Source organism: Aptenodytes patagonicus, chromosome 27 (assembly GCF_965638725.1).
Source record: "Aptenodytes patagonicus chromosome 27, bAptPat1.pri.cur, whole genome shotgun sequence".
NCBI classification, from domain to species: domain Eukaryota; kingdom Metazoa; phylum Chordata; class Aves; order Sphenisciformes; family Spheniscidae; genus Aptenodytes; species Aptenodytes patagonicus.
In genome coordinates, this window is record NC_134975.1 from 910,390 (window position 1) to 937,538 (window position 27,149).

At 56.3% G+C, this 27,149-nt stretch overlaps 1 long non-coding RNA gene across 3 annotated transcripts; it reads right to left on the reverse strand.

Moving 5' to 3' along the window:
• Positions 1-3,970: 3,970 nt before the first annotated feature.
• LOC143171422 (uncharacterized) lies at positions 3,971-27,149 on the reverse strand. 3 transcript variants are annotated; one of them, XR_012997189.1, is made up of 3 exons: positions 27,085-27,149; positions 8,577-11,701; positions 3,971-7,035 (listed from the first exon to the last, which is right to left on the reverse strand). It is a non-coding gene; the product is annotated as an uncharacterized LOC143171422 (long non-coding RNA). The 3 variants fall into 3 exon arrangements; XR_012997190.1 differs by having other exon boundaries at positions 8,577-8,728; positions 27,085-27,131; XR_012997188.1 differs by lacking the exon at positions 27,085-27,149 and having other exon boundaries at positions 8,577-12,014.

Sequence of the window (27,149 nt, forward strand, 5' to 3'; positions counted from 1 at the left end):
CTCAGTTTCCTGTAGTCAACCTCCAAACATCTGATCAAGTGTCTTAAGTTGTGTGGATTTCTCTTTTTTTTTCTTTTTTTTCTTTCCCTTTCTCAGGCATCCCCAGGGAAGTTCCCAGAACCATTCCTCATTTCTTCCAGCCATCTGCTCCGACCCACGGCGAGAAAAGTCTCCCTTCCTCCCAAACTCCCCTTGAAAACCGCGTTAATCCAACCCGGTTGGGTCGCACATGGGTTTTGCAAGGGACGTGGGAAACAGCTCCTCGGCAGGAGAGCACCTCAAAGGCAACCCGGAGCAAGCGGAAAGCTTTCGGGGAGCGGCAGATGGGGGAGAGGGTGAGCTCGGTAGCATCTACGGTGCTGTGAAATGGGGCGTCTCGGGGGGCCAGCCCCAACCGTTGTCAGCCCATAAAAAGGAATCCTGCAAACAACTTCTCAGTGTCCTTCCAAGGGAGCTGCTGCTCCGCTTCGTCCCTCCTCGGGCTGTAATTTAAGGGCTCAGAGGGGGTGTGCGTCCCTTCCTGGAACCACTGGCGCTCCGCATGCTGTGAATAATATTCCGCTTTTTCCATCTGTGACTAGATTTACGACCCGGCAGCTCCGTTCAGATCTAGGTCTGATTTCGATGGTCGATGCTGGAATGTGATATTTTCCTAAATGTCCCTGTAGTGCCATGAAATCCAGTTATAAAGAAAACAAGGCCATGTTTTAACAATAAAACCAATGTGCATGATCTAATTAAATGGCATAATAAAATTAGGAAATAAATGCACAAAGCATGAAAACCTGTTCCTTGAAAAGTGAATCAAATTGGCTACTAAAATGAGCGTTTATTCCTTGTGAAGGAAGCTGGAAGATCCTGTCCTCCTTCTCCGGGAAGGGATCTCCGAGCTGTTTCCAGGTTTTGGGAAGGTTTAGCCGTTGAGGGTTGTTTTTCTCCGAGAGCTGGCCGGAGCCGGAGGCAGCCGGGAGGGGGAAAAGGAAAGAAATATTTGCCTAGTGGACGCGTTTACCTGCTGGAAAACCCATCCCGCGCACAAGGTTAATAAATACATCGCAAAGGAACCCAAGATGCCAAAGCCAGGGGAGGAAGGGGTTTGCTGCTGGGCTTAACTCCAGCAAGACCCAGAAACGTGGTTGGGAGACAACCACCACCCCACAGAGCTGCTATTGGCAAAAAAAGGAGCAAATTTGGTTGCCCAACTCTTAAGCTCCTCTGAAGTGCGAATAATATTAACCTCTTCTTATCCATAAGCTTCCTCGTGCCCTCCAATGGTGGGTTTGTGAGCTGGATCAGGGGAAAGTGAGGCAAGGGCATTTAAACCAGGAGCCCAGGGGACGTTCCCAGCCTGTGGCCATGGCCGTGAGCAATACCGTCTCTGTGCGTGCGAGGCTGAGGAGGAGGTGAGTTTGACTCACCAGCTTAGAGCCTTGGATCCCGCCGTATTGGCAAGGGAAGAGGGAGCGAGGCCAAAGCTGGAGCCCTGGTTTTGCAGCCAGCACCGGGCAAAGAAAAAAGCCTGGCTCCGGCCAGGGCTCTGATGCTAAAACCTGGCAGCCCCGGGATGCTCGGGCTGCGCTAGAGGCTCCTGGGGTGGAATTTGCAGGGTTTTTTTCATTTTGCAATTTTGCAAAGCTTTGAAAATTGAGCCTGGAGTTTCCAAACCTCAACGTTTCGAAGCGGGGAGCTCCAACATTTGCAATTACCCCGGCTATTACGTGTGATCCAAGTCGGACTGGGGCCAACAACCAAGAGGTTCTGGGGGGGGCTGAGACCCACCGGGGGTGCCCACCTCTTCCCTCCCACTCTCCTGACGATGCCTCATGATGCCAGTAGAAAATTCCCTTTTCTGCTTGGCACTGCGATCCATCCTTCATCGAGCCCATCCATCAATTAGCTTGGCGCGCTCTCCCTCGCAACTGTCTGTGTCATCTCGCATACCCCCATGGTGTTAAATAATTAAACCGTAGCACGTTGTAAAAGAGAAAAAAAATAGCGATCTGTCTTACAGCTGCGGAATAAAATCATTTGGCACCGACGCCGAGATCAGATATCGTTCTGGCAGGTGACGGTGCCAAAGCTGGGCGTGGGTTGGGGCTGGTGGCCTGGCAGATCTGTGGGATTTCGGATGGTCCCGGTGCTGGATTTGGCCCCCATGGCAGAAGGAAAAGCTCTCCGGCTCTGCCACGGTGGAAGGTTTTTTTTTCAGGAGATGGGAAAACCTATTAAAAAATAATTATTGCCCAACACCAGGCGATATTGTGAACTCGTAACTCAGCGTGGGAAAGCGGAGTGGCTGGGTTATTGCTTTAATCAGCGTTGCAGGGTGTCGATAAGGACACGGGGTCTTATTTATTGCGTAGGTGAGAGCACGTTTCGGCTCTGTGCCGGATCCTGCAAACCTCCCGGTGGGGACAGAGCTCCACGTGCCTTCGCGGTGAGAAGCTGAGCAGCGTCTCCGAGCCCGTGGGAGATGTATGGCCACATCCAAACACCGGCGTGGCTGGAGCAGGGGACATGAGATGGGTAAAAACCCCAAGAGTTTGGGATTTTTATTTTCGCTTTGCAGTTTTACCCTCTAAAGAAACTTTCTGATTTATTCTCGGCCTCCATTTTTCACACTTAAGGGCATGACACACATTATCATTCACCACCTTCGTTTACATGTAGCAAACACAGGTCAATTTATTTCTAAATCCCCTTTTTTATGGCTCTATTGAACTATTTGCCACATTATTTATACATTAATGCGATGAATCCCTCTGGATATCACACTGTCTAATAAATAACGCGACAAATCATTAAGCAGGGTGATAAAATCAAGCCATTTAAAAATACATCAACCTGTGTTGCTTTCGTGTAAAATAAGCTCCAGGGGCCCATCAGCGTGAGAGAGGAGTCGAGAGACACACACACACGTGCGCGCGCACACAAAAAAAGGGAAAGCACCTGCTTTTACCAAATACCCTGGAAAACGAGGACGTGATTGTTTGGGGGTCAGTGGTTTTTTACGTAGGCGATGAGGCTGGAAGGGGAAGGATGAAATGAGAGGGGGGATGACGTGGGGTTGCGTTGGGGGATGGATGGGTGGTTGCGGGTGCAGAGTTGAAGGCAGCTGGTTGAAGGCAGCCGGGCGAAACTCGCTCCCGAAACCACGTGAGACCCAAATCCCGCGGTCGGCAGGACGATGCATGCGGGCACAGCCCGGCTTGGCCGTCGGCATCCTCCCGAAACGGTCACGTAGGTAACACAGGCAAAGCCGGCTCGCTGCAACACGCCGAGGCGTTCGCAGCTCCTGGCTTTGGACGAGGAAAGGAGCCGGGTGGGAGAGCGGACCCACAGCCCCGGCACCGCGTCTGGGATTTTCCAGAGGAGCCATGGCCGCGGCATCCCAAGTCCCAGGCGGCCGAGCGATGCAACGGTGAGCGGGGAGGAGAGGTGGCATCTCACTCACCAACTACTCAAGCAGCTGCAAGGCGGATTAGATAGCAGGTCTTTTCGCAATTGAATCCCTGATAGCACCCAAAATCCTTCCGAGGATGAGGGAGGTGACCAAGGCCAGCTGGAAGGCAGTGTTGGAGGAATGACAGCTCCCTTCATCTTCCCTTCATCACCCACCTCTCATCTTGCCTTCGTCACCCACTTCTCATCTTACCTTCACCACCCACCTCTCAACGTCCCTAAAACCGGACTTGCATCCGCAGCGGCTCCATCCTCCCCGTCGAACAGATCCGCCGGCTCCACGTGGATCCCAAATCGGAGGTGTCTTAGCTGGGCACCATCTCACCCAAGCCCAAGGAGAAAACCCACATAACTCGCCTGCTCGCTGCTCCGGAGCCATCGCTTGCCTCTGGCACTTACAAATGATGTAATCCACTTTATTTGTGTGACAACAAAATGGTTATTATAGTAATAAGTATAATTAGCACAAGACAATTACCATAATAATACATTTCCCTTACTCCAGAGGTACTTTTAAAAACCAGGTTTATTTAAGATTTTGAAGAAATAAATAAAAATTGCTCAGCGAGGCGCAGCAATAAAGTATTTCATTGTGCTGATGCGTGGGGAACAAAAAGCAGCTTCTGCCAGAGGTGAGCGTGGACTCAGAGGTCATCGGGTTGCTCTTCGCCCGGAGCTTGGGAAAACCTTATCCCAAAGATCTTCTCCAAGCAGGTGATGCAGCTGGGGAGAAATGGGAAATATGTGGGATAACCTGGAAAGAGTGCTCCAGCGTCATCTCCTGATGGATGCAGCCCGTCAAGCTGGGGGATGCCCCTTGGAGGTGCCATGTGCAGGTGATGGACCTCCGAAAGACCCTGGTTTGGCGGCCACCGTGGGAGGAAATTGGCCGAAAACTTTTTCGGGGCTCGACGCTGTCTCTTTTGAAGATGCTACAGGGAAGTGGAGCTTGAGGAACCACCAGCTGCAGCCAGGACTTATGGTGGGATAATTACATGGCTTAAAAACCTGCCTTTTTTTTTTTTTTTAATTTAGAAAACACACCCTTCGCGTCCATCCGCAGAGCAGGGAAGCTTTTCCAGGGAGCTTGGGGCTGGAGGTGCTTCAGGGCTGGGAGTTGAGCATCACGCGAAGGGCTTAGCTGCTCCGCCGGGGTCTTTACGCTGGGTTTTAAACCTGGAGTGGTTAAAAATAGTCTGGGAGACGCGTTGCTGCCGTGACACCCTTGTCCCCAACAGCGATGGGACGTGTCCGGCTTCAGTCGGAACGAAAATGTCACCTTCGCTGGACCTCGTGTCCCTCCACTGAGTTGAACGGGAGATGGCGAAGCTGTGGGAGCGGCCTGGTCCCCTGCTAACCCGCCCACCCCAAAAAATCCTCCCCTGCTCAGTCCCCCGTATCCCAGTGTCTCTTCCTGGTGGGGATTCTCTGGTGGCTTGTAGGGTTGTGCAGCTTTTCCCTTTGGTCGGAGGCGTCATGGCCACGGAGATGGGTCAGCAAAGGGGCATTTTCTCACCCAAAATGAATGGTGAAAAAGTATGCAGCTGGAGCCGTGGGCACAGCAGAGCCAGCTGCCAAGGATGATAGCCGACAAGCCTCTGGCTGCTGCCTCCCCTTGCGACTGCATGGCCCCATGGGCAGCATCTCCCCAGCCGCCGCGCTCAAAAACCAGTTCAAAACCAGTCCCAGGCTCAGCCTCTTTCCCTGCTTCGCTGCTCCTGCCTTTTTCCCTTGGGTCACCCCACGTTGCATTGCAGGACGCCTCTTCCAGAGCATCACTGCGTGTTTTGGGGCAGGATTTGGGGATTTTGGGTGGAGGCAGCTGCGTCGGAGCTGCCTGGTGCTGACTCGCCTCCGGCCCAAGGGCTGAATCACCTTTTTCTTGGTCTCCTGGCCAAAAGGGATGGGTTTTCCACCCAGCCCAGAAGAAGAAGCCGTTGCCACTTCAGGATGGCGTTTGACCACTGGTCTGTAAAACCGTCCCGAGCCATTAGCATTTTTGCATTTAACCCCTTCCAGCTTGTCCCGGGGATAGGATCTGCAGGACATCACCTTTTGCTCATCTCCTTTCCACAAACTCTCCAGGTCGAGCTCTGACCTGAAGACGTTTTCTCTTCCTGCCTTTGAAGCAGGCGGCGTCTCCCAACTGTGCAGAAAGCCTTGAGTGTAAACACAAGCCTGGCCTTGATATTTTTAAAAGATGCTTTGAAAAATTCACTTTAGGACTATTATTCCCGCAGCCTTATTATTTTCAGATGCAAAGAGCGAGCCGTTTGGCAGCCGGCAGCCGGAGTTAATACGATGCAAATGCGGCGAATCCACCGCAGCTGAACTCCTTACATCCCGGAGTAAGGCTGCGCCCTTGATTTCTTGACAATGGCTCTTTGGAAAGACACCAAAACATCTTCTGCAAAGGATTTTCTCTTCTCAAGTCTGGTTCAACCAAAAGTTTATTAGTGGAAAGGGGGTAATGAAAATAACGTGAGCTGGCATCGTAAACACGCACACTCAGACAGAGGAGCTGAACGCAGTTTGGAACAAGCTGTGTAAGCACCACGGTATCGTATTCCTGCAATCCTCCCAGCCAGCCAAATGCCAATAATTAGCCATAAATAATACCTAGGCTCCTCACAGCAGGTTAATCCACTATAAACATGAACCGAGCTGGAGAAATAACCCGAGGATGGAAAACAGCCTGGTAGCCAAGTGAAAAGTTTTGCACAGACAGAGCCGTTGCCAGATTTCGAGTTGCTGGATATAAACAGTTTCTTGGCTCATCCCGCAGCTGCTTGGCCACCGAGCATCCCTGCCTCCGCGGGGGGTTCGGGCTGCTCCGTGCGGCGGCAGGGACACCCGGCGGCTGCGGTCCTTCCTCATGGTGCTCCCGAAATCCCGGCGGGATGCAGGTGGGGTTTGCTGTGCCCACAGGGGTGGGCACACGGGGGCTGCTGGGGACCCCGTTGTGAATGAGCGGCCCAAGATCCATCCAGATGGATCAAAGCGTGGAGCAGTCAGGGGGGGATTTCACCTGCCGCCGGCCCCGATTTCAGCCTGGGATGAGTCTCAGGAGACATCAAGGCGGTCATTTGATCTACAGCCCACCAAATTATCCAGCGGTGGTGAAGGGAGAGGGGAACCAACCCAAAATACACCTTTTCTCATGGCTTTGAGGGGAGCTCCTGACGTTGAAGATGACGAAGCCCTGCCGTGGGTCATGGCTGTAGGTGACTGGCAGGTGCCAGAGGTGCCACCAAGCTGCTGAGATGGAAACTCCACCTGACCCCTTGCCCCAGACCCTCGTCTCCCACCGCCTGGACAGGCCAGGATCGGGTCACCCGGGATGCCGGCTCACGCTTGATTCCCCTTCACGGGAGCTGCCAAAACTTAGTCTAAATAGACGACTATTAAGTCAGGCAAATTCCCATCCAGGACCTCTCAGCTGCTATTTATAAAAGCTGCTGCTTTCATTAGAGCTGAGCGGGAGAGCGAGGAGGGCTCACACAATCTGGGAGAGGCGAAGCAGAGCGGCTGGAGCTGTGTGTCTGGTTTGAAGACAGCACCGTGTCCGTAACGCTGTGCAGATGTTTAACCAAAGCAATTTAGTCATCAGTTGCTTTCATTTTCCTAATGTTTTTTTTCTTTTCTTTTCTTTTTTTTTTCCTCTCTTCCCTTCCCATATGCATTTTTTTTTCCCCTTTTCTTTCCAAGCTACAAACCCCACATGCTCTCTCCCCCCCTCGCAGGGATAACCCCAGCCCTCCGTCGGGGATAACCTCCCTCCAGCCCTGCCCCAGGCGGTTCCCATGGGCCAAAATGTCTTTTTAAACGTCACGGGGGTAGAAACAAGTCAGGACCCCAAATCGGCAGGTCGTGGGGGTGCCCAAGGACCGTGACATCCCCCAAAGGTCCCTCTCGGCCGTTTCTCTCCACCCCAGTCCCCCCAGCATGCGTGGGGGGCCCTGGGCTGCTCAGGGTGGGGAAGGCATTAGGGAGCTATCCCCTGCCAGCAACCAGCTTTTATTTTTTAAGAGAAAAAGCCTGGATCTCTTCTGCTCAGGGGCTGCTCTCCTGCTCAGATGGATTAATCTGAAGCAAAGAAAGAAATTCATAGCAAAAAGCCCCTGGGAAGGGAATAGAGGGTGGAAAAGCTCCGACGGTGGCCCCATCTACTGAAGCAAGTGGTTCTCCGTGGCCAGAGAAGGGATGTGGGGCTGGAGGTGGGGTCTGGTGGGAGGAGGGTGGCTGCTGTGCGAGGACAACATGGGACGGGACATCTGGGAGGGATGATGCCGTCCCCGAGCAAACCCATCGCCTGCAGCCACAGGGGTGGGAAGGGGCCAGGACCACCCTGGGAAATGCAGCCGTTCCTCTCCTAAAAAAAAATATTGGGTGTCAGCCCTGATGTGAGCTGGGCAGGAGGGCGAAGAAAGGCCATTTTCTGTCCCAGCATAATTCCTCCTTGTCACTCGCCACGAGGAGCCGCATTCCAGCACCACCAGCCGAGGCAAACTTTCCAAAAATATCTCTTTCATGAGGAGTTATGGTTTTCGGCTTCCTCTCTCGGGGCAAAATCATTCCCTACCCCCATCCCTCCATCACAGCATCCCTTCCAGCCAGCAGAGAAATGAAACACATGATATTTTGCCCCAGATCTCTCCTGCTGCAGCCAAGAAAAGACACGGCTCCATCGGAGCCAAATGTGGCCCCTTTCCAGCTCCCATGAATGGGATGTTTGGAAACCAGTTACAATTTTTTTAAGGGATTCTCAAAGAGCAGAAGGAGGGGCAGGAGGGCTGCAGGGTTGTTTTGTTGTTTTGGGGTTTTTTTTGAGAGACATCTCCGACGTCATTTATTTTAAAAGTAGAAAAAGGGAAAAGGTGAAGGGGTAAAAAATGGCTATTTATGCAATTGTTCTCTGGATGTGAGTGTGTGTCACCTAATAACTTTGAACCTGGAGGCCAATACCAACTGGATTAGGCAGCGATGCTCAGATCTGCCCAATTTCATTGAACCAGCAGAGGAGAAAGATCCCCAAAGGATCTTTGTAGATCTCCCTCAACCCTTTGTAGACATCAGAGAGTCCACAAGGCAGCTCATCCTCTGCAGTCACTTACCGTGGACCCAACGCTGCCCCGTCTGCCATTCAGGATCCTCTTCTTTCCACCCAGGATGCCTTTTTCCGGCAGCTGAATTTCAGAGGGAATTCCCTTGCCCAGTCTCCTCCAGATTAGCCCCAAATCGCTGCGCTCTTGCATAAGCCGCATACCTCGAAGATGACACCGCCAGCAATTAGGGATCATGTGTTCACAATTAAGCGCGTTGGTATCGTCGTGAAATAAAATAAAACTAAAATATCAAGTGGAGCCCATTATATCGGCTAATTGGCTGACGGCATGGAGAGGGTGTTAAAATGGGTCTTTTAACTGTGCGTTAATCTCCCTGAAGACAAACTGTTTGTTTTCACATTTTTATGACTCTTACTCCCACACACATTGTATATTTTGACCCAGATGATGGACAGAGTTATGGGAGGGAACTGTAAAAAAGTAATTACAAATTATGAAAAACATATATAGCCTTTTCAGCCTGGTGGATGAGGCAGTGTGGCCGGTGTCTCGCGAAGATTTAATGCTCTTGGGCTTTATTATCTCTATCTAACCATCCATCCTTATAAAGCGATTGCGGTACAGTATGCTACTGTAATAGCCCCAAACACTACAGCCTGCAAAAGTGATAAGGCAGCTCGCGCCCGGCCAATACTCAAGTGTCGTTTTATCCGTTAAGTCCATGTGAAATGGCTGGTTCTCCAAGGTCAAGGCATTTGGGGCGATACCAAAGCCCCATCAATCCCCCTGACGTTAACGAGGTGGGAGATGTGGGCGCTTGGCCAGGCTGCTGTTTGGCTGAGGCTGAGGAGCCGGGCTCTGCGCCGGGGAGCTGAGATGCGTCCCCATCATGGGGGGCTGGCACAACCCCCGTGTGGTCCCCCAGGTCACCGAATCCACGATGATGGCTTGCGGCCGCCAAGTCAACGCCGTTGAATTGACGACGCCCTTGCGTTTGGTGCTGGGAAGAGCAACCAGGACCACGCAAAGGTGACCATGTGCGTGGTGCAAAATGCGTCTGCAATGACGCCGGCGCCCGGCACGACTTGGTCCCACCACATGTGCACCATCCCAAGAACTACGTATGTCCCTGGTGGTGGTAGGTGCTCTGGGACCATCCAGAAACCACGACTCAACCTCCAGAGCCCGCCCGGGCGGTATTTCTGGGAAAAACAATTTAAAAATGGCACATGGGGGAAACCAATCGGTGGGGTAGCCCAGGCTGGGAGGTGCTCAGCAGCAGGCAGGATGATACCACCACCCACTCTGGCAGATCTCTCCCACCCGAAGGACGCTCCCCCCCCGCGGTCAGCCGCTGCCGGAGAGCCAACGAGGCCGGATGCTGGCAAGGAGCTGACAACGAAATGAAAAACATCAGGTTGGAGACGCTCCAGCTCCTTGACAAGGCGACTACTCACACACAGCGATGCCAGATGAGCCCCGGCCAAGAAGCGAGGGCCAGCTCCCTGCGGGGACACTGCTCCGCGCCGGCCCCAGCCGCAGCCGCGGGTGGGAAGGGGGGGGTTGTAAAAACACCTCCGCGCCTGGGATTTTACGACTTGCTTCCAAAAAGATTTAGGTCCTCCAGGAGGAGGTCCGGTGGCAGGCAGCAGGATGCCGGCTCCCTGTCCGCCGCAACATGCAGGTGAGTCGGAAAACCTCCCAAAATTGGCCAATTCAAGATCAATGGCAAGGTCTGGTCCAGGCTGAAGAGAAGAGGACATTATCCAAGCCCAAGATGTGTTGGCTGGGTCTCACCTCCCTGATCTTCAGCACTGGTCTCTAGCCAAGGGCATCCTCCAGCTTGTCCCATTGGAGGGGTGACACTGAAGCCAGGTCAGAGGAACCACCATGAAGGTGCTCGCACTCTCCATTGACTTTAGCCCAGCCCTAGGTGCTTGCATGGGGTAAGGAGGATGGGAGCCCTGGGGCAAGTGGATGATCTCCATCCTTGGCACCTCCATCCTTGAGGTCTTCAAACCTTGGTCATGTCCAAAGGTCCAAGGTTGGCTGAGAGTCCTTCAGGGTCCCTTCCAGCCAACACCGCTGGTCCCTGCAACCTCAGCTGAACCCAATCCCACTGTGACACCCCAAAGAGCCTCAACTAGAGCCCAGATTTGTCTCTTGGTTGGCATGGAGGGACCAGAGGTCCCTTTCTACCTCCTGCTACCCTGCATTGGCCTTCAAACCCTGCAGCCACTCTCCAGGCAATGCCAGAGCAATGCAGCCACAGCGAGGTAGGACCATCCGTGCTCCCCAGCCAATCTCTTGGCCGTACTCAGAAACAGGCAGGAAAATCTTAACTCGCCATCTCCTCTCCAGATTGCACCTGTTTAATTCGACGTCTGATTTTGATACTGATTTACGGCACCCAGGCCCTGGATCTGGGTATTTTCAAATTGATTCGAACTTGCCTTCTATTGATTTAGCTTAAGTCGGTAGACGATCGCTTTACGTTAAGCAGCCGTAAGGCGCTTTTAAATCAACGCCCCTGGCCAATGCAGCGCTGGCACCGGCACCTTAATAGGGCGGTATTCCCGTAAAGTGCCGGTCATCTGGAAGCCAGCGTCTGCGCCATTGCTGGGCTGGAAGCAAATGTAATGGGATTTTTGCTTAAAATTCAAGACAAAGGTGGGGTTTGGAGGCAGAGTTTTGCAGGTAGGAAGGGGTTGTGGAAGCCTTTTGAATTTAAGGGAGTGAATCTGGGCGTCCAGCCCAAGCTCCGTTGCTTCGGGATGGGTAGGGGGGACCGCTGTGGCCACACCACTGTGGTCATTGCTGAGCTGAGAGGTCTCCCCACCGTGTCACCCTGCGTATGGAGGGATGTCCCCATTGGTAAAGCTGCAATGCCTAAATGCCCAGGAGGGAAACTGAGGCACAAGGACCCACATCCCTTGTGGCCAGCCACAGTCTTCTGCAAGGTGCCACCAAACATCTCCGGGAGGTGATTTGGGTGGGTTAAGCCTCTGTCCGCGAGCCCTTACTTCCTCGCATGGGTGGCCTCGGTGTCCCAGGTCCCTGACTCGCCTCCTGCGACATCCCCTTGCTCCCCTGCGGCTGGAAAACCTCACGAAACCCTCTTCATTGTGCAGGCTTTATTGCGCTATAAAAAGGTGTGGACCTTCCAGTCCAGCCTGGCGAAGGAGGGAGAAGAAGATAAATAACACAACCCCGTAAATCACACCGAGATTAATGGAGAGAGCCAAAGATAAAGCAAATAAGGGCACGTGCAGGAGCGGCAGCGCCGTGGCAGAGCCACCGTGTCCTTCAGGGAAGGGTGGATGAGGCTGTTGGTGCTGGGACGCCGTTGGCGATAGGATGTTGCTGGCGATGGGATGCTGTTGGCGATGGGAGGCCGTTGGCAACGGGTTGCCATCCAGCGCTGCCTGAGCGCTAACTGCTCTGTGCCTCAGTTTTCCTTCCCCACCTCCATCTGCGTGGGATGCTCCTGGGGCTCTTCCTGCTTCCTCGTCTCCCGCTGCAACACCCCCCACCCCCACCCCCCATTCCCATCCATCCCTGTGCATCCCCCCAGTTAACAACCAGAGCCCAAATGCCCTTTGGCTCCTTCAAAGCACCAAATCTGGCTCCAGGAGCAAAACCCCGGTAACCTGGATGCTCTGACCACTGAGCCGCGCTCCCACATGCGCTGAAAGATTTATCCCTGGGTAGTTGGCTGAGTTTCTAATGAGAGCCAAGACGGATGCTCCACTCACCAGTTAATAGGCTGGGTCTTGGATTAGTCACACTAACTGGCATCAATGCACTGATTTTCTTTTTATTGCACATTATAACTCATGCCTGGGGAGGCGAGATAGAGAGGAGTCTCGTGGCACCGGGAAGATACGGCTCCAGCCAGTTGCTCAACGCTCGCTGCCAAGGATTCGCCGCTTCCCGGCTGCCGCGAACCGGGGACCCTCATGGCCCGCGGGAAGGGGGAGACGGGGGTGAGGAGGGAGGGGAGGATGTGGGAGGGATGCTGGGTTTGAGCATCCCATCTGAGGTGCTGTGCAGCGGCTTCACCATCCTCTTCGCCTCCCGGGGAGGAAGGACGCGGCACCGCACCGCTGCTGATGGAGCCCCCGTTGCATCTCCTGCAGCTGCTCCCGTTGGGTTTTGGTGTTGGGCCAGACGTTTAGGGGCTGGGGGGGATCCTCCATCATCTCCCACCCCCGGGAGCAGCAGGATCCAGGTGGCCGTGGGGCCAGGACAAGCCTTGGACGACCAACCCCCGTCTCAGTAGACCTGGACGTGCTGGGGTAAAGCTCGATGGGTGCCCGTTGCAGGGGTGCTGGGGTGCATCTGCAGCACCCATCCATCTCCAGCTCATGGCTGGAAATCCCAGCTCTGTGGGGGCTGGAGGAGCTCTGGCAGCCAGACAGGAGCAGGCAGCAGCTCCGCGCACTCATGCTAAGCTGTTATCTCCCCATCTAGTGACCACAGCACGCATAGCAAGATGCACGATGCCGCAAATTATTTGGGATGCTCCCAAATTATTTAGGAGCCGAATAAACACCGGACGGAACAAGAGCTCCCGGAAAATACCCCCCCCCAAAATCAAAACCTTTTGAGTGGGCGCTTGGACGTGCCACCCGTGCAATGCCACCCAAAAGCCGTGCAAAGGGAGGGTGTGTCGCGTCCCTTGCGTGTCCCCAAACCGGGAACGCACGGGGCACCCCGAGGCATCCCCGCCCCGGGAGGCCTTGAGCACGAGGCGGCTCCAACCGCAGCCGCCGCGGGGTTTTTCCTCTGCTTTCCCCACTCAGCAGCTGGCTGTGATTTACAGCTCTCGCCTAAACGCTGCCACGTGGCCGAGCTCCCGTGGGCGCCCGCCCCGAGCCCCCGAAATCCCGGCGGAGGCCGATGGGATGCGCAAGGGGGATTTTGGGTTGGTTTGTTTTTTGTTGGTTTTTTTTTTGGTTTTTTTTTTCCTGTGCCACGCACGGTGCTTTTTTTGGCTTCAAAAAGCAAGAAAGAAAAAAAAAAAAAAAGCAAAAATTTGCTTTGATTGCAAGGATCGCTTCTGTATCTGGAGGGTGCAGCTGGGCGGGGAACGGGCTGGGGATGCACCCGCCGGCGCTGGGCACCCCGGGCACCCGGGTGAACCCTGATTTTAGGCTCTTTCACCCCAATTTTTCCCCTTTAGGGTGACGTGGGGAATGAGGGAGCGTTTTTGCTCTGGGTTGATTCATCCCAACCCGCTACGGTGATGCTTGGGTCTGTCTTCCCCATCCCCCAGCCCATCACCGGGGCATCAGGGCACCTATTTCCCCCCACCCCCCAAAACCAATCCTTGACTCTCTCTCCAGACAACCCCCACCCTCCCCCTTCCCTTTCGGACCTCATGGGACGTTTCAAGCTTTACACCCCAAGACACAAAGGCTCCGGCTCTCCCCAGATGCAACGCGGCTGCCGATGCCGGTGATTCACGAATCCCTTTTTTTCCCAGACACTTCCATAACTTTCCCAACCTTTCCACAGGCAAAACGCGGCCCATAATTGTTTTCATGCAAATTAGAGCCAATTAAACCAAGGTAGAGTTTACTGGAAGGCGAGACGGACTTTCCGCAGAGCGAAACCTGTTTGAATTTCATCACGGCATTAATTACGGGTTAACGTGGGGGTGATTGCGCGGCCGCGGCTCAGGCGCACGTTGGCCCCTGGCGGGTTTATTTTTGTTGTTTTTTAAGGTTTGGATTCATTTTCATGCAAGAAAGCAAGCCGCAGGACTTCTCCTGCCTGCCCGATGCAGGGGGGGGGTCCATCCCGGCTGTAAATAGGGCGTAGGACGGAGGCAGGATCCGGCCCCGCTTGGGGCAGGCAGGGAAATTTGGGGCCGTCTTTTGGCAGGAATGCCGAAATCACGGGAGCAAGGAGGGGGTAATTGCTTTGCAGCCTCTGGAGCCTCGCGGAGCCCCAAAGGGAGGCAGAACCTTGCCGACGCATCCGTAAAATATGCAGGGAACAAGCCGCAACAGGCCGAGCCGCCCAGGCTACAGCCGCCCGCTGCGCCCGGCTCGCCCCGGCTCCGCTCAGGATGGAGCACAAGGAGAAACGTGCTCTCCCCACGTTTTTTCTCAATTTATTTTTTTCCCTTCGGCATCCCCGGGCGATTCTTGCAAAGAATCGCCCGGCGGAGCTCGTGGAGAAGTCGGTGTGAAGTGGGCGCAGAACCAGGGTGAGGTCTTTGCTCGGCTTCGCACGGGTGGTTGGGTGCTCCCGCGGTGCAAGAGCGAAGCCAAGGTGGGGATGTTCCCGTGGTGCGAAAGCAAAACCAAGGCAGGGATGTTCCCCCAAGGCAAAAGCGTAGCTGGGATGGGGATGTCCAGTGGCGCAAGAGCAAAACCAAGATGGGGAGGCTCCTGCGGTGCAAAAGCAAAGCCGCGACACGGGTGCTTCCCCCACGCAAAAGCAAAACCGAGGCTGGGACGTTCCCCCAGTGGAAAAATCAAGTTGAGATGGGGATGCTCCCGCGGTGCAAGAGCAAAACCAAGATGGGGATGTTCCTGTGGTGCAAAACCAAGCTACAGATGCTCCCCCCATGCAAAAGCAAAACCAAGGCAGGGATGTTCCCCCCCCCACACACAACAGCAAACCCAGAGAGGTCCCGCACCAGCCCCGTGGTCTCTCCGCACCCCCAGCCCTGCACAAACCCAACCGGCGCTCACCGCCGCTGCCTCCCGCCCCAGCATTTCCACGCCGGGGGCTTTTCCCCTCGTGCCCTCGCGCGTTTACCCTCGGCCCGGCCGCTTTGGAAGGCGTATAAAGCAGCCCAACCCGCCGCGGAGCCCGAAACGCCGGCGTGGCAACAAGCTGGGACTAGCGGAGCCCAGACAGGAGGCGGCTGCCCAGAAAATGCACCCTGGAGAGGTAAAACCCTCGCGGATTATGCAAACCTTCAGACGCTGCCTTTTCCACCAAACGCCCTCACAAACCCCGCTCCCTCCTTGCCTGCAGCGAGTCGTTTTCCTTTTGATCAGCAAATAAAATATAATTAGTTGGGGTTTTTTTCTCTCTTTTTTTTTTTTTTCACTGTCAGCACAGAGACCGACAGGGGGATTTCAATCTTTTCAATTCTCATTTCCCCCCTTTTCTTGTCTTTTCTCCACCCGAAACAGCCGGGTCCTGTGTCCGTCAGCGATGCTCCTCTGCAAACAGCAGAGGATTTTGCAGGATTTGGCCCTTCGGAGAACGTCTGCGGCAGGATTCGGCCAGGCTGCAAAGCGCCGTCAGCTGGGAGTGCCTCCCTGGGGCTCGCCGCCTTCTGCTTGACTTCTCTAGTGTCTAATATGAGGTTGTGCTCCGGCCCTCTGCAGAGGACATCGGTGCGGTGTCTCCCCTTTTCCCAGCTGCCTCATTTGGGATAATTTAGAGGTTTTCTCCCTGCTATTAACGTGGCTAAGAATTGGCCGAATTCGGTTCGATTTTGGCGAGGGATGAGCCACCTGCAAGAACGCTTGCTTGAAGTGTTAAGAAACGCTCTGAAATAAGAGCTCGGAGGGGGAGCGGGGGGCCAGGAGCACCCCAGGGTGCTGGGTGCCGCGGGGGTTCCGCGGGCGCCGATGGTCGCGGGATGCTGGCAGCATCCCCGCTGCGAGCAGGGACGTGCAGGGCTACGGATGCGCGGACACAACGCTCCCCCTGTCGAAGACGGGCTGGAAAACCGGGATCCACCAGCGCTGCCGCAGAGCCAGGGCTGCTTCTCCCAGCCGGGAGAAAACGGGGCTGGGGAGAGGGGGTTCACCCCCAAAACCTCATCACCTCCATCGTGATGTGCCGGATCCGCCCCCCCCCCCCCCCCCCCAAAGCCCTTTGCAAGCTCAGGGAAGGAAAAAGCTGAATTGCAAAAATGCTGCTCAGCCCTGGGGGCTTCGGCACGGCGTTTCGACACCCCCAAATTTTCAGCATTTCAAATCTGCCTCATCTCATAGATATTTTCCCCCAGAGAAATAAAGCTCTGGGGAGAGGCTTGACCCCGAGGAAGCGGCTTCAGACCGGGGAAGAGCGGCTGAGGGGGGATGCCAGGCTGGAAAAGGGGCATTAATTCAGCTGACGGACCCCTTTCGGGGTGCCTGGAGGGGTGCAGGGCTGTTTCTCCACCGATTTGGGATCCCCGTGTCCATATTGTGGCTGGGATGGTGTCCATGCAGCCCCACAGCTTGCATTTCATTACTAATTGCTAATTTTCCCTCGATATAACCGTTTAATTGCCTTTTTGACCCAGGCAAGCCACCCTGCAGCAGCCAACCCTGGGGAAAACGGGGACGTCCTTCTGCCACTGCCACCGCGTGCGGCCACGGTCCCCTTCCCCAGCCACCGCCACCGGGGTCCCCAGGGGAATGACCCTCCCGTGGGTGACATTTTTCAGCGCAGCCACTTTATCTCAAATAAGAAGCCTCTATGTCCGGCGAATCCGTATTCGTCACGATGCCATTGCCCCGCCGGCGAGGAGCATCTCGTTTCCTACTTGAATTTATTTACCTGCAGCTCCCCGGCCTGATTGAAGAGCCCTGGGCTAACGGCTCCTTTCTCCCCGCACAGCTATTTATAGACGAGGATATTTATAAACAAGCCAGAAACGCTCCGAACGGATCGAATAACCCATAAAAATAAGGAGATTTGCAAGGTGGACGCGGCAAGGGGGGGGGGGAAAGCCCGCCGAGGTCTGCAGCATCGGGAGGTGGGGGTTTGCTCCTTTTCCCCGGGGATTTGGCTCTTCAGGCTGGCAAATGATGGTTTTCCACCCAAAAATGCTCCCAAGGGTTCTCAGCGGCTCTTGGATATGGGTGTCCCTCTGTGGGGCTCGTCACCGCCGTGCGGCTACTGAAAGCAAAGCGGTGGCCACGAAAACCCCCTTTCTGCCACCTCCCCGTCCCCAAAAGGGCAAGTTTCACCCCCAAACGACGCCCCAGCCGACGGTTGGAATCGCACGAAAAGGAGCACAAAATGCAAAATGGGGCAATTCTCAGGGATTCGGGGTCACTCCCGACCAGGGTGATGGGAAAGAGCCGGTTTGTCCGTCCGTCCCGTCGCGTACACGTGTCCAAGGTTGGCACCGGACTGGATGGATGGGGATGGGTTTGTGCTTCGATTAAACCCCCTCCGATTAAATCAGGTGCACAAAATCCCACAGATCTCCATAAAATGGGGCAAAACCCCATGGATATAGGGGAAAAAAATTGCCACGGGGGGATTGCGGGGAGCCCGGAGCCAACCAGCCCTTGGCAGCAAAGAGCAGCAAGAGCCATACGAGGATTTCAGACCAGAAAAAAACCCCTCTTTGGGGTTTTTCCCCCCCGCCCCCCATTTCTTTTTAATTTTATTAACGTTATTTTTTTCAAAAGCGGCGGATTTTCAAGCGGAACGCAGCCGACGCGGTTTTTCTCCGGGGGCAAATAAATAAAGCGAAATGAAACCTGCGGGAAGGAGCGTCGCCTGACCTTTTCAAAGACAATTAAAATCCTGACGGAAACGGCGTTTTAAGGAGAATAATCAAAGCTTTGCATGAAGAAAAAAAAAAAAAATCAGGATTTTTTTTTTTTCCTTTCCCAAGGAGGGTTTTTTTTTCTTTTGCCAGCTGAAATGATGCAGCGAGCGGTGCTGGTTTATGGGGAAATAAGTGGGGTTTTGGGTGCGTTTGCACCTGCTGATGGTAACTGGGCGCAGCGCGGGGCCCCAAAATTTCCCCAGCGTTTTTTGGAGGCGATAAGGGGTTTTGAGGGGGGGGGATTTCTGCCCGGTTGCTTTTTATTCCCCCTCCTTTCCCCATCCCTGCAGCCTTGCTCAGGTTTATAGAGCATCTCTGCGGTGCTCATTACCACCGTATCTGTTCTTTTGGACTATTTTAACTTTTTTTTTTATTTTATTATTTGATTTTATGAGTCTTTTTTTTTTTTTTTTTTCTTTTTCCCAGGTAATACCAAAAAAAAAAAAAAGCACATCCCGCAGCCCCTTTGCCTGGAGGGATCCGATATAAAATACAGAACAATTTGTCAGTTACAACAGGAAATAAAAATGATATATTAGAGGGGCAGAGCCAACCTCCACCCCGCTCCCATCGGCAAAAGGTTTCACCTCCTCTTGTTGCGAGGAGCAGAAATGCCGGCTAAAAAAAAAGGCTGGAGAAAATACGCTTTTGGGTGAATATTTGAGATTTTTGGTGATTTTCCAGGCTGGGGAACGTAAAGCCATATGTGGTGGGGATTCATAAGCATGGAAAAATAACACAAAAACCAACGGCCGGACCCTGAGAGGCTTCAAAAGCCGCCGGGGTGAAATCTAGGACCCCAAAATGTCCTTTAATTCTCTTTCCATCAAGAGAAAATGTGGATTTGGGGGCTGAAAATACCCCGTGGAGGTCAAGGCTGCTGTAACCAGACCTGGAGCCTTGGCCAAATTTTCTTAAATGTTCCACCTTGGGGCTGAAAGTGGCCAAATTTGGGGTTTCTTCACCAAAAATGAGTCTTCTCTACGGGAAGCGGCGCTTCCGACAAAAACACCCGTGCCCATAAATGAGGCAGGGGGAAAAAACGGTTGAAAAATGATGGAAAAAAATGCTATTTCACCATCGTCCTCCTGGGTTTTTCGATCTTGGCATCTTTCCGGGAGCGTCGCTGCGGGAGATGCTGGAGAGGAGTTGGCGCAAGGAAATAAGGCTGGGGTTTTGGGGGAGAAAATGGAGCATCCCGTCCCGGAGGAGGAAGGATCTCACTGGGAAGTCCCGGTCCCAGGGGCTGGAGCCGGGCATCCTGCCCAAAATACATCTTGCCTCATGCAGGCCTCGCCCGCACCTGGGGAGCACCCATGGGAGATGGCAGGGAGAATAAAAGCCCCCGTAACGCCTCCGAGGGGCTGCTGCCTCCTGGTTTGGGCAAAATGTCATTAAATCCGAAGCCTCAGGAGGAATCGGGATCTCTCGGCCTTCGCTCCCCCCTGGCACCCGTCCCACGGCGGGTGCTGCTCCACGGACATTTTGGCCAAGCAACCATTCAGAAGCTCTTCCCTGCTGTATTTTGGGGTGTTTCTAACCCAAAATAATCCTATCGGACATTTGCTCGGGGGGGGGGGATGAAGGGAAGGATGCGAATTGAGGGGTGGAGGTGGGAGGTGCCCCTCACCGTGGCGTCTGGGCTGCATCCCCATGGCATCCCAAGCCTTAAAACCAAGGCGAAACCCCGATCCTGGCGCTTCGCACCCCCATGTCCTTGTTGTCCCCACCCCTGTTTCCCCGGGGAAGCTGCGGGAAAAGGAAAACCACTGCGGGAAGAGGAAAAAAAGGTTAAAAACGCCCTTTTTGGGAGCGTGGCGCGGACAAAGGACTGCAGCGCCCGCGTGAAACAAAGCCCTGGCAGGAGGCAGATGTCTCCCGAGGAGCCGCCGTTAGTAAATCACGGCCGTGCTTGTGCGGCTCCGATCCCCGGGGGCTGGAAGCGCAGGGGACGTCTGGGGACGCCCCAGCTCGGTGTCACCCCCTGCAAAGCAGCCACGCTCCCCCGGGGTGGGGGGGGGGTCTGTGGCATCGCCCACCCCCAGGGTGGGGTTTGGTCCCTGTCGCGGCATCGCTGGGGGACGGAGGGATTAATAAAGGTGCATGTGTCCAGGTCTGGGTTGTGTCTGCCCCCCCCGCCCCCCCAGTCCCTGTCCCAGCCGGTTCAGCTCACTGAACCTGCAGGAAACTGGTCGGAAACTGGGATGGGGCAAACCCACTGGGATAAGGATGGGGGGACTGGGGCAGCGGCGTGGGCACCGCTCCCTATTTTGCCTGTTTTCTACCCAAAATGGGTGTCCCCATGGGAGACTCAGCCCCACTGGGATAAGGGTGGGGGGACTGGAAAGCTCAAACCCGCTGGGATAAGGATGGGGGGACTGGGAGGCTCAGCCCCGCCGGGATAAGGGTGGGGGGACTGGGAGGCTCAGCCCCGCCGGGATAAGGGTGGGGGGACTGGGAGGCTCAGCCCCGCCGGGATAAGGATGGGGGGACTGGGAGGCTCAGCCCCGCCGGGATAAGGGTGGGGGGACTGGGAGGCTCAGCCCCGCCGGCCTGGGACACCCCCCAGGGCCATAATCCGGATTTTGCAACTCAAAGGGGGAAATCGCCCTCGGGGCTGGTGGGGGGGCTGGTGGGGGGCCCGTGGGGGCATCCCCCAGTGCTGGCCTGGGGCGTACGGGGAGGGGAGAGCACAAACCGGAGGGATGGAGGGGGTGGGAGGGCAGATGGAGATGGGACGGATGAATGGAAAGGAGAGACGGAGCGCGAGGACGGACAGACAGGAAGGATAGGTGGGTAGGAAGGCTGGAGAGATGGATAGGAAGGACAGAGGGGTGGAAAGGAAGGACAGACAGAAAGGCTGGATAAATGGATGGAAAGGACAGACAGATGGCTGGGTTAGGCTAGGTGGACAGAGAGGATGGATGGAGGGAAGGGACAGGTAGACAGATGGAAAGGATAGACAGACAGAAAAGCTAAATAGATGGATAGAAAGGATAGAAAGGATCAGAAGATAGGTAGGAAGATAGGAAGAAAGAAAGAAAAAGAAAGAAAGAAAGAAAGAAAGAAAGAAAGAAAGAAAGAAAGAAAGAAAGAAAGAAAGAAAGAAAGAAAGAAAGAAAGAAAGAAAGAAAGAAAGAAAGAAAGAAAGAAAAAGAAAGAAAGAAAGAAAGAAAGAAAGAAAGAAAGAAAGAAAGAAAGAAAGAAAGAAAGAAAGAAAGAAAGAAAGAAAGAAAGAAAGAAAGAAAGAAGAAAGAAAGGAAGAAAGGAAGGAAGGAAGGAAGGAAGGAAGGAAGGAAGGAAGGAAGGAAGGAAGGAAGGAAGGAAGGAAGGAAGAGGATGGGTAGGAAGGATAGATGGATGGAAAGGACAGACAGACGGATAGAAAGGACAGACGTGGGTAAAAAGGACAGATAGGGAGGATACAGGGATAGGAAGGCTGTATGACTAACGACAGATGGAGAGCAAGGAGAGCAAGATAGATAGATAGGAAGGAAGGAAGGAAGGAAGGAAGGAAGGAAGGAAGGAAGGAAGGAAGGAAGGAAGGAAGGAAGGATACATAGGTAGGACAGACAGGGTGGGAAGGACAGACGGCCAGAAGGATTTCTCTCTCCTCAGGCACCTTCTTCCTCCCTGACACCCCTCTCCTTCACCTTGGCCTTGGCTGCTCCCACACCAGCCCGGCCACAGTGCCTGGACCCCTCACGCCTCCTTGCTGTCCCCAACCCCGTCCCCATCCCTGTCCCCGTCCCCATCCCTGTCCCCGTCCCTGTCCCTGTCCCCATCCCCAACCCCATCCCCATCCCTGTCCCTGTCCCCATCCCTGTCCCCGTCCCTGTCCCCATCCCCATCCCCGTCCCCATCCCTGTCCCCGTCCCTGACCCTGTCCCCATCCCCAACCCCATCCCTGTCCCTGTCCCTGTCCCCATCCCTGTCCCCATCCCTGTCCCCGTCCCCATCCCTGTCCCCGTCCCTGTCCCCATCCCCATCCCTGTCCCCATCCCTGTCCCTGTCCCCATCCCCGTCCCCATCCCTGTCCCCGTCCCCATCCCTGTCCCCGTCCCTGTCCCCATCCCCAACCCCATCCCCATCCCTGTCCCTGTCCCCATCCCTGTCCCCGTCCCCATCCCTGTCCCCGTCCCTGTCCCCATCCCCATCCCTGTCCCCATCCCTGTCCCTGTCCCCATCCCTGTCCCCATCCCTGTCCCCGTCCCCATCCCTGTCCTCCTCGCCGGGGACGGCACTAAATAACAGCGGGGCCGCGCCGCTCTCCCACCTCCCGCATAATCACCCGGCAGCTACGCTCCTGCCTTCGCCTTTTTGATTTTCTGCTTGAATTTCAAAGGCGCCGCGCGCCTGCCTGCATACAAATGACAGCCTTTACCCCCAAATGGAGAAATGCAGATTTTTTTTTTTTGGCCGTTGCCGTGGAAACCTTCCCTTGGCTGCTCTTCAACTTTCCAAGCATCCCTGGCCAACGTAGCGGCCGTTCAGCTGGAAAGTGGTCCCCGTGGTACCCCGCAAGGACTCACGGGGACGGGCGAGGACGTGCCACGTGCCGGGTGACGGATAGGGACCCAAGGGCAGCCCTGGACGCCTGGGTCCCCAATACAACCGTGACCGTGACCTTGGATGTCCCCCAACCCAGGGATGAGAAATAGGGTTCAGGGTGGACCGGATCCCTGCAGCATCCCCGGAGGATAAACCCCTCCAGGCAGCTTTCCCGCAGGGAAGGGTGAGACAGCGGCGTGGGCACCTCTCCTTATTTTGCCCGTTTTCTACCCAAAATGGGTGTCCCCAGCCATTTTGCAGCTCCGCTCATGTCGGCTTTACGACCTGCCTGCATTACCCAAAGTCCTGATGTTCGGCACCATAAAAGCGGCCGCGGAGCCAGCGGTGCCGGGGGAGCTCCGGTTTTATCGGGTTCGGGGTTCAGGTGGCACCACGTCCTCGTGGCCTTGATGTTTATCAGGATTTTGAGGGGCCGTTTCCAGCCCCAAAATGCAGCTCCCGACCCCGAGGCAGCTTCATCTCCGCTAACCCACACCTGAATTTCACCTCCGGGTGGGAAAACAGGGAGAGATGGAGGGAGCTGGGCGTCCTCCCCTGGGTTTACACGTGGGGAAACCGAGACATGGGAAGGAGGGAGGTGCTGGAGGGGCCGTGTTGCCGCAGGTCTCCCCAGGGCAGAGCTGGTGGCTGAATTTGTGTCGTGTCCCCCCCCCCTCAGTGCAGGGCTGTCCCCCTCTTCCCCTCCCGCAGCCGCTCTGCCTCTGCCTGCCCTGGCATTGATTTAATGGGCTGTAATGGGAATAAAACTGAAGCCGTTTTAATGGGTTTCCTTCTCTTTTAAATATTCATTTTCCAGCGGCTTTGGCGGCTTTTTTTCCCCCTCCTTTTGTCGCCGGGGCTGGTGGAACGAATCCCATTTCCCAGCTCGCTTTGAACACGCTCGGCTTTCAGAGGCAGCGCTGGGGTGGCCGCGGGACCCAGGAACTCACCGCCCCCCCCCCCCAAAACGCTGCCATGGGGAGGCAAAGCCTCTTCCTTGGCTTTGGGGTACCCCAATACAGAGCCGGGGCTGGGGGTGATGGCAGGAGGGGGGGGCCAGTGTGTGACCCAGCCAGCCCCGCTGCAACCCCCTGACCCAAAGCTCAGCTTTCCCCCCCCCCTTAATAACTTTTGCCCTTTTTTGGCTTTTCTTAACCAAATTTGGGAGGTGGCGAGAAAAAAATGAAGAGTTCACCCGTTTGGCCAAATTTGGGGGGAATTAGGCAAAGAGCCGGCGTGACCCTGTGGGGAACAGCCCAGCGAGCACAGCCTTTATTAGACATCAGAGAATCCACTGTGGCTGGGTACTGGGGAGCGTTGCGCTGTGCCTGGGGTCACTGGGTTTTTCGGGGGTGGTGGTGGGATGTTGGGGAGCCTCGCCGAGCCCTCGGTCCCCCGGGTGGGTGGCAGGCCCTGGGGTGGTCCCGGGGGCGAGGGACGGCCACCTCGCTGCGTTCCTGGACGAGCCCGGAGGGTGGAGCAATTGTCCCGAAAATGGGAATTGCTGGATCCTTCTCCCCCCTCCCCATTTCAGGGGACCGACTCCAGCCCAGGAGACCCGGCTGCGAGGGCAGGGGCCTGGCGGCAGCCGAAATGTCGGCTCTGCCCTCCACCGGGTCCTTGGGTGCACCCCTGGGTGCCCCGCGTCCCCCCCAGTCCCTGCAGTGCCCCTGTCCTGCATGGCTTCCCCCAAGCACCCCTGGGTGCTCCGGTCCCCCCCGAGCCTCCCAGAGCCTCCCATCCTGCATCGCTTTCCCTGAGCACCCCTGGGTGCTCCGGGTCCCATCCTGCATTGCTTCCCTGTGGGGCACCCATGGGTGCCTGTGTCCCATCCCGTGACACAGCCCCATCCCATGACCCACTGCACTGGCCTGTGGTTCCCCTTCCCATCCTGGAACCCTGCAGCCCATCCCACCCCACCCTGTCCCATCCCACCCTATCTCACTCCATCCCATCCCCTGACTCTCCATACGTCCCATCCCACCACCCATTTTCCCACCCCGTGACCCACCACCCCATCCTACGTCCCACCATCCCACCCCGTGACCCACCACCCCATCCTACGTCCCACCGCCCCACCCTGTTGCTCCCCACCCATCCCATGACCCACCACCCCATCCTACATCCCACCACCCCATCCTACGTCCCACCACCCCACCCTGTGACCCACCACCCCATCCTACATCCCACCACCCCATCCTACGTCCCACCACCCCACCCCGTGACCCACCACCCATCCTACGTCCCACCACCCCATCCCACGACCCACCCACCCCATCCTACGTTCCCACCACCCCACCCCGTTGCTCCCCACCCATCCCACAACCCACCACCCCATCCCACGACCCACCCACCCCATCCCACAACCCACCACCCCATCCCACAACCCACCCACCCCATCCTACATCCCACCACCCCATCCCGTTGCTCCCCACCCATCCCACAACCCACCACCCCATCCCACGACCCACCCACCCCATCCTACGTCCCACCACCCCACCCCGTGACCCACCACCCCATCCTACGTCCCACCACCCCACCCCGTGACCCACCACCCCATCCTACGTCCCACCACCCCATCCCACGACCCACCCACCCCATCCTACGTTCCCACCACCCCACCCCGTTGCTCCCCACCCATCCCACAACCCACCACCCCATCCCTGGGCTCGTCAACCCCCACCTTCTCTCCACCCCCGACACGCTGTTGGGGATGGGGAGTCCGGGGGGGGGGACAACGGGAGAAAAAAATATCCCGGTTTAGGTGGAAACCCTTAAGGAGAAGGGGAAAAAATTAAAACCGTGGGAAAAGATGAAGACCTCGCAGGCGGGGCGCTGCTCGTCCCTGCGGCGATGCTCCTTTCAAGACCTTCGTTAGGAGAACAAAGGAATGGCAGAAAATATTGGGAGAAAAGACGCCGGATTGATTCTCTCCCCCCCCCCCCCCAGCCTTTTGTCGCAGGTTCACGGTGCGGGGGGGGGAGCTTTGTGCCTATAAATCACTGCTCCTCACTCGGCTGCTGCAATTGGGGCCCCTAACGAAGCTTCCCCCGTGCCAGCACCCCGACACCCGGCCGTGGGCACCCGATGGCACCCAAAACCGGGTCTGGTCCACGGAAGGGGGGGGGGATATTTATAAGTGGGCAGATTCTGCGGGGGCAATTTTCGGGCTCTGCGGGGTTCCCCGCTGCAGGATTTGGGGGGGGTGTGTGTGTGAATGGAAAAAGGGGGGGTCACGGCAAGGCTAAGGGAAGGACCCGACTCGTCCCCAAATGGCTTTGCCCGGAGCAGACGACCTTTCCCGGCTCTGCCTCCCCCTCCCTCCCTCCTCGCTTTTTTTTTTTCCCCCCATCTTTTTTTATGTTCTGCCGCTCGCCGCTGCGGGGATATTATTTTCCGTAGCATCGTGGTGCAGTGCAGAGAGCAGCTGAGGAAGAAAGAGCCGAGCCCTCGCCCCCCCCGCCCTCCGCCGCCCCCCACGCTCTGCAGAGCAGCACTGGCAAAGGGATCCCCCCCAAAACCCCCTTTTTTTCCCCCCAAAAAATAAGGGGAGCCCGGTTCTGCTGAGCTGCGGTTGGGGAAAAATACCGTTTTTCGGCTTGCCTGGGAGCGGAGCTGGGGTGAGCGTCGCGTGGGCCCCCCACGTGCGCCCCCGCAGCGGGTGAGCTGCTGGGAGGAGGAGGAGGAGGAGGACGAGGAGGCATAAATTGTAAGGGCAGACGTGGTTGCACCACCGCCTGCGTTCACACGCATGTGCACACGGGCACACGCGCACAGACCCAACCCGGGCATGCCCACGCGTGCACGCTCACCTGCCTGCACGCGCGCCCACACGTTCGTACGTGCGCACGCACGCGTGCTTGCGCATTGCGCACGCTCACACGCACGCAGGTGCCTGTGCACACACGTACATACGCGCGCACACGCATGCACGTGTATATAAGCGCACCCGTGCCTGCCTACGCCCAGCCAGCGCACGCCCGTGCACGCAACTCATGGACATGCGCCTGCCTGCACGCTCGCACGCGCACGCACGCTCCCCAAGCGCACGCCGACGCTCAGATGCACGCTTGCACACGCACACCCACGTGTACGCTCGCGTGCACGTACACGAGCGCCTGTGCCGGCATACACACGCAAGCACATACGTGCACACGGACACACAAGGATACACACGCGCGCGTGTCCGCGCGACGCCCACACGTGCCCGCGCACACACGCACGCATGCACACACACACACAGATGCATGCACACGCACATTCACGCGCACACGCAGGCACATACACGCGCGCGCGCGCACACGCACACAGATGCACGCAGACACCCACACGCACCCACACGCACCCACGCCCCCCCCCACCCCCCGCCTTCTCCGCCCCCCCCCCGGCCTCCCCAGCCCCGCCGCGCCCGCGGGGTCCCCGGGCTGGTCCCGGCGCAGCTCCCGGGGCCGCCGGCGCCGGCGACGGGCGGTGACTCACCCGCTGCCCGGCCCGCATCGATCCCCCCATCAATCTCCTCGGGGGCCGCCCGCATCTCCGCTCCC